An 8,097-nucleotide genomic window follows, 5' to 3' on the forward strand; every position below is an offset into this window, starting at 1 on the left:
GGGGAAGGAACAACCACCCCAGTGATTCCGTCAACCAGGACGGTCGGGCAGCGGACACGCACTCCGAAGATAGCTGGTCCACGGTGGACCTAAGAAGAAGGTTGGAGGCCAAGTATGAAAAGGCCAAAGGAGAAAAGGCCCGGCCTCGCGGAGATGACCTCCGAAATCATCTTAATGACAAGCTCCGGGGACGTGACCTCCCGGAGAGTGACACAAAGAGGCTCGAGGAACAGATTGCTGCCTTGACCAAGCTGGTCCGGAAGCAAAGTGGGGCCCTGTCAGACTCTGAGGAGGAAGACCCGGAACCATGTATTCGGAGGATCGCGGAAACGTCCCTCCCGGATAACTTCAAAATGCCTCACATAGAATTATATGAGGGGAGGACAGACCCGCGTACCCATCTAGCTAAATACAACAAAATGATGCAGGTAGCGCGCGTCAGTGAAGACGCCAAATGCATGTGCTTCTCACTCACCCTTACCAAGTCCGCGGAGGACTGGTGGAAAAGATTAGCTCCCGGATCCATCCACAGTTGGAAGGAACTACAGTCCGCATTCAGAAGGCAGTTCATTGCTGCCCGAGACCACGACATGGAGGTTGGTTCCTTAACCAACATCAAGCAGCTACCCAATGAGAGCCTCAAAGCTTTCATTCAAAGAATGATGGAAGCTGCTGCTAAGACCAAGGTCAGCGACGACATGAAGCTGATCGCCCTTCAATCAGGCCTTACTGTCGGCTCCCTGCTATGGGGGGAAATGCAAAGGAGACGGGCAGAAACGCTGTCCGAATTCATGTCAAAAGCTCAGGGAATCATCAACCTTGAGGATGCCTACCAGCAGGCCTTTGGAGTTCCCCCAACCTCGACGCCTTCTGTGACTGCACCGAGCTTTGCTACGCAAGCTCCCGCACCAGCCCTCACGCTTCCAGGAGCCCAGTTCACTCCAAGCGTGTATGGGCCTTCCGCGTCTGCTCAGACGCCAAGTCAAACCCATTTCTCTGGGTACGGAGCTATACAAACCGGATGTAGTATTGCTCTCGGACCGTCGTAACCGCAAGCGGAAGGCCCAGAACAAAATCTGAGCCAATCGCGGAATAAACGAGGCGGAAGAAACTCCAACCGGGGGGACCATTCAAAGAAACCCCGGAAGAACTATGAACCCAAGTTCACGGAGTACACCAGTTTGATAGATTCATGAGAGAATGTCTATCGGGCAACCTGTAATATGGTCAACTACAGGAAACCCCCAAAAGTGTCTCACGGAGGAAGGCGTCCGCGAGACTCCAATAAGAGGTGTGAGTTCCACGGAGACGTGGGGCACACCACAAACGAATGCCTTCAGCTGAAGGATGAGATCGAGTCCCTGGCAAGAGCAGGAAACCTCGGTCAATGGGTGAGGATACCCATAATCTATCCCGGACAGGGAGTAGTTCACGGAGCTGCATATTCCCCGGGACAGAGGGGGACCGCTAGCGCTCCAGGAGCCGGTCACCCCCAAGCCCCTGGGTCTCAGTTCCCAGCGCTTCCTGCTCCAGCCTCTCCGGCACCCATTGCCTTGTTAGCTCCAGGACCTGGCAACCCATATCCGTCCGGCCTTGCTCCGCCACCCGTTGATGGACACGTAGCCACCATCTCCGGAGGACCGCATCTTGCCGGAAGCACACGCAACTCCCAGAAAAGGTACTTGAGGGAGTTAGAACACACCGGGGAGATGTGCGCCTTGGTTCAATCACCTGCTCAATGTCCCCGAATGATGGACCTTCCCATCACCTTCACGAAAGACGACGCCCGACATGTGCACTTTCCCCACAACGATCCCCTCGTGGTGGAAGCCCAGATTGCCAATAAGAAGGTCTCACGGATCTTGGTCGATAACGGAAGCTCCGTAAACATCCTCTTCAAAGCGGCCTTCCACGCGATCGGATTAACCGAGACAGACCTGACCCCATGCCCCATCCAGCTTCAAGGGTTCAATGGGGATGCACTCATGCCATTAGGCAAAATTCAACTTCCAATCACCCTCAGAGGAGAAAGTGACGCTTGTGCCTTCAAGCACTGCACGTTCGTGGTGGTCGACTGCCCCACGGCGTATAATGCCATCCTAGGTCGACCGGTCCTAATAGATTGTGGGGCCATAACCTCGATACGCCACTTATGCTTGAAGTTTCCATGCGACGATGGGCGTATCGGCAACCTCCGAGGAGACCAACGAAGCGCACGAACCTGTTATAACGTCTCCGTCCGATCCGTCTACACGGTCCAGGAGACGGTTGCTGCCGTTCCTTTGGCGGAAGAATTACCAGAAACTGGGGGCGCTCAAGGGGCATGCTTTGACGAACTCGACCCTAGAGTGGGGGTCGAGAGAGCGATAGAACCGATGGAGGAAGTCGAAGAGGTGGTCCTCAACCCAGGAGATCCCACCAAAGTCATTCAGGTGGAGAAAAACCTTCCGTCGGCCATTCGAGAAAAGATCGTGGCCACTGTAAAGAATAATCAGGATATCCTGGCATGGTGCCACGCTGATATGACAGGGATTAATCCTAATGTTGCGTGCCACGCACTCAACATAGACCCATCTGCAACTCCAGTTCGCCAAAAGAGGAGGCCGTTAGACCCAGTGAGGGCCGAAGCAGTCAAAGCTGAAGTGGACAAGATGATGTCCATAGGCCTTCTCCAGGAGTCACACTATCCCGTGTGGTTGGCCAACCCAGTTCTGGTCCCGAAACCCAATGGGTCCTGGAGAATGTGCATTGACTTCACGGACCTAAACAAAGCCTGCCCAAAAGATTGTTTCCCTCTTCCGCGAATCGATCAGATGGTAGACGCTACTTCCGGGTATGAACTCTTATCCTTCATGGATGCGTACTCCGGGTACAACCAGATAAAGATGCATGTCGCAGACCAGGAACACACCAGCTTCCTCACGGACAAGGGTGTCTACTGTTACGTGGTCATGCCTTTTGGTTTGAAGAATGCTGGGGCGACGTACCAGCGTCTAGTAAACAAGATGTTCAAGGACCAGCTGGGGAGGAACATGGAGGTGTACGTAGACGACATGTTGGTAAAATCCAAGACCTCCAGGGACCACAGTGATGACCTTGAGGAAGCTTTCGCCGTGATCCGAAAGTATGGAGTGAAACTGAATCCGAAGAAATGTACTTTCGGGGTCTCGTCTGGGAAGTTCCTCGGTTTCATTGTCAGCTCCCGCGGAGTGGAGGCCAACCCTGAGAAAATTAAGGCGTTCATAGATATGCCCTCTCCCCGGAAACATAAGGATGTCCAAAGCGTTACCGGAAGGATAGCTGCTCTCAGCCGCTTCGTATCTAAGGCCATTGACAAATGTGTCCCCTTTTTCAATGTGTTGCGGGGAAACAAGAGGTTCGAGTGGACCCCCGAATGTGAAACAGCCTTCCAACACCTCAAGGAACATCTAACCCGAGCTCCCATTCTGTCCAAACCAGTCGAAGGAGAGGCGTTGTTCTTATACTTGGCTGTGACAAAGCACGCCGTAAGTGCCGCTCTCGTCCGGGAAGACGGCCGTATCCAGCTTCCTGTGTATTACGTAAGCAAGAGGTTACTGGACGCCGAGTCCAGATATTCAATGATCGAGAAACTCTCCCTCTGCTTGCTAATCGCTTCGCGGAAGCTGAGGCCCTATTTCCAGGCGCACACCATCAGAGTACTCACCAACCACCCTCTCCGACAAGTCTTGCAGAAGCCCGAGTCTTCTGGCAGATTGCTTAAATGGGCCATGGAACTGAGCCAGTTTGACATCCACTACCAGCCACGTGTTTCCATAAAAGGACAAGCTCTCGCAGATTTTATTGTGGAATGCTCGGGAATGAATGACCTCCCGGAAGATCCTGTCCCGGAACTTCCCACATGGAAGGTCTATGTAGACGGAGCCTCAAATGAAAAAGGAGCTGGAGCAGGGGTCATCCTAATTTCTCCCCAAGGACATCAGCTCCAGAGCGCCATCCGTTTCGCGTTCCCAGCATCCAACAACGAGGCAGAACACGAAGCCATGCTAGCTGGATTACAACTGGCCAGAGAAGTCGGAGCCCAAAAAATCGAAGTATACAGCGACTCCCTACTTGTGGTAAACCAAATATCCGGGGAATACCAGACGAAAGGCGAAAAAATGGCTGCCTACGTGTCTCTCTCCCGCGGCCTCCTGCAGCATTTCAAAGGCTACCAAATCCGCCAGGTCCCCCCAGGACCAGAACTCACTCGCGGACACACTGGCCAAGCTTGCAACAGACCCGGAGATTGAACAATACGGCCTAGTGCCCATCGGGCACTTAGAAGCACCTAGTACCGAGACACAGAGGGTAAATGCCATCATCGACCATTCCCATTCCTGGATAGGACCCATCCTCAGATTTCTCACCACTGGAGAGCTCCCCACTGATAAAGTTGACGCAAGAAAGCTCCAGTATCAAGCTCCCCGATACGTGGTTATGGATGGAAAGCTTTACCGCAGGGGGTTGTCCATACCCTTCCTTAGGTGTGTTGCCAGAACCAAAATCAGCGCCCTCATCCATGAGATTCACGGAGGCTTCTATGGCGACCATACCTCCGGGCTGAGCCTCTCCAAAAAGATCCTTCGACAAGGATACTTCTGGCCCACCATGAAGAAGGATTGTGTGGATTATGTCAGAAAATGTGAGCAGTGCCAGAGGTACGCCAAGGTTCCGCGAGCGCCGCCTACAGAAATTACCTTAATGACCAGCCCCTGGCCGTTCGCCGTTTGGGGCATTGACCTAGTAGGTTCCCTTCCGACTGGAAGGGGTGGAGTGAAGTATGCCATAGTCGCGGTAGACTACTTCACCAAATGGGCTGAAGCTGAACCTATGAACACGGTCACGTCTAAGAAAGCACTGGACTTTGTCATCAGGAATATAGTGTGTCGTTTTGGGCTTCCACGAAAAATTGTGTCCGACAACGGGAAGCAATTTGATAGTGAACAATTCATGGACTTCTGTGCTTCGCATGGAATCATCAAAAGCTTTTCCGCAGTCGCCAGACCTCAAGCTAATGGGCAAGTGGAAGCAGTGAACAAAATCTTAAAGACCACGTTGAAGAAAAAACTCCAAGCATGCAAGGCTCACTGGCCGGAAGAGCTTCCGCGAGTACTTTGGGCCTATCGTACGACAGAGAGGACTTCGACGGGGCACACACCTTATTCCATGACCTTCGGTTGCGAGGCCATCATCCCAGTAGAAACTATGATCCGATCTCACAGGCAGGACACCTACGACCCTACTCGGAACCACGCCTTTCTCCAGGAGTCCCTGGACATGATCGAAGAGCTCCGGGAGCAGTCACAGGTCCAACTCAAAATGTACCAAGGCAAAATAGCCCGACACTTCAACACAAGAGTCAAGAGCCGTACATTCGAAGTTGGGGACCTTGTCCTACGGAGAGTATTTCCTGCTACGCAGGACCCGGGAGTGGGAGTCCTCGGACCCAACTGGGAAGGCCCCTATGAAGTACAAGAAAAAGTGGGCCATGGGACGTATCACTTAAAGAGACTCGTCGGATCTAAAGTCCCGCGCGCCTGGAACGCGGAGCACCTCCGCTGTTACTATCAGTAGGCCCCGGACTATCTAGTCAAAAGTCCTTGGTGGACGTAGCAAAAGTGTAAAATGTGGAAATAATCCTCCCTGCTGTAAAACACGTGCCTAACAGGCTAATTTAATGAAACACGGAGAGATTCACTCCGCTTTTACTGCATTTTTCATCCCTGTGTTCAAAGCTGCGTTTTAACAAGTGACCACGCGGTCCGGAGACGTCCGGACCCCACGCTCACTTGGGGGGGTATACATGGCTATTCCTTAGCCATACGCCCCTCGAACAAAACATACACAGAACACCACTTATGTGCTAGCATTGTGTTTGAGATTTTTAAATTGTTAAGCTTAGGTTAATTTGTTGCCATTAACATACTTGCATTACGTGCCATGCATGCATTATGTGTTCATGTGAAAATTGCCATTGAAATGTCTGCCATTATGCATCATATCGCATGTTATCTCCTGTGTAGCCCAGCGATGAACAGGACTGGGGGTTGGGGCACATTCAGAGAGCTAAGCCGAAACACCCCCAACTTCCGGGCAAGTCCTTCAAAAAATATTCCGCAATCGCTGTAAAGCTTCGCTTCGCAAGCCCTAGCTCCGGGTCTCACAAAATAAAGATGGCAAGATCCGCGACCGCTGTAGAGCTTTGCTTCGCAAGCTCCAACTCTGGGTTTCACAAAGTAAAGATGGCAAGATCCGCGATCGCTGTAAGCTTTGCTTCGCAGGCTTCAGCTCCGGGTCTCAGAAAATAATGCATGGCGAGCTCCTCGACCACTGCAAGCTTCGCTTTGCAAGCTTTAGCTCCAGGAGCAGATATGATCGATCCCCCGATTACAGCAGGCCTTGCTTCGCAAAGCCCCTGCTCCGGGATCGCACATGGTTGGCGTGGCCATTTCCCCGACCGTAACGAACCTTGCCTCGCAGGGCTTCGTGCCAAGCCCCTGAAGTCGGCCACCGTGGGGTTTGCAACAACAGTTAGTTTTGCTTCGCGAAGACCTAGCCCGAAGTCTTGCGACACTCACCAAAAGAATTCCCGTTCTGGCACCATGGAACGGGTCACCCTAGCCATCTCAGTGGACGGTATAACTACAAGTCCCGGGATTGGCTATTTGCCTTAGGAAAGCTGAAATACGGTGAAAGGAGTCTGGCCGTTGGAACCAGGAAACCTTCGTAACCTAGAAACTACGTGGGAAAAGACATCAGCCGTTAGAGCTTCAAGTTGGAAGTGCATAGGTTATGGCCGTTGGAACCAAAACCTCATGCGCCCCTACAACAGTTTCTACCGTGTAAAAGTCTACCATAAAAGCAAAGTTAAACAAAGAACTCGGCAGAAAAGAAAGGAGAATGCTATAATTATGGCAAATATGTCTGCAATGAGAAAAGAGTACAGGGAGCCTCGCCCCAAAGGAAAAAACAAGAAAAATAATAATCAGTAAAGAATATTTTTTACAAATGATAAAACCCCTTCAAGCATTGGGGTGGCTGCAGCTTCCACGACCGCGGCCTCGGGGACATCGGTTTCAACTGAGGCTGGCGGAGTCGGCTCATTGGAAGGCGGAACTTCGTCACGGGAAGGTTCAGAGGTCCCCGCCTCTCCGGGATCTCCTGCCTTAGGGGCTCCAGCAGGTTCGTCAATGTTGTAAGTTTGGACGTACACCTCTGGGCCTTGATCCCACACATGTAGCTTCTCCCTCATGGCGTCGGTATCCTCTCCCAGATAGCCTAGTACCTCCGGGTTCACTTTCCAGAGTTGATGCATGAGGACCACATGCGATATGTTAATCGTCCTGTTCAGTATCACCTCGGCATCCTCCTTCTCCTTCAAGCGCTCCGCCTCGGAGGTTGCCAGCTTTGCCTCCGCGACAGCTAATTGAGCCCTCAGTTTTTCCATCTCGGCCTTGGAGGCATCCCGCTCTCCCTTAAGAGGATCAATCTCCTTGCACTGCTCCCTATTTTGGTTCAGCACGGATTGCTTCTCGGTCACATGCCCCCTGGCAGTGAATTGCAAGGCTCCGATCTCTTTATCCTTCTCGGCGAGCCCCAACTCCAGCATAGACACGAGATCCCTGCTCCTCTTATGAAGTTGCTCCTCCTCGTACAGCTTACTCTGAAGAGTGGAATATTCCTCTTGCTGCTTAAGGAGGAGATCATTTTTCGATTGCAAGCGGGCTTCCAAGGTATCCTTCTCCACCCTGGCTTGGGATAGCTTTTCCCGGAGCTTGGAGTTTTCGGCCTTCAAGACATTCGACCGCTATTTGAACTCATTCTCTGCGCTGGCCCGGTACTCTCGATATTTGGCAAGATATTTCTTGTCCGCCTCTTCCTCAGCTGTGCGCCGGGCCCGGTCCGTCTTCTCCGAAGCCTCCCCTCTTAGGCTCTCGACCTGTTGGGTCAGTTTCTGCTTCTCCGCCTCCAAGGCCTGGCGAGCCACCTGGCTCTCCTCCAGCTGAACCAGAACTGCACCCACCTCCCGGAACGAGCGTTCCGCGATGAGAGAGGCCTGCAAGGAAAGACAACAGA

Source organism: Humulus lupulus, chromosome 6 (assembly GCF_963169125.1).
Source record: "Humulus lupulus chromosome 6, drHumLupu1.1, whole genome shotgun sequence".
Taxonomy (NCBI): Eukaryota; Viridiplantae; Streptophyta; class Magnoliopsida; order Rosales; family Cannabaceae; genus Humulus; species Humulus lupulus.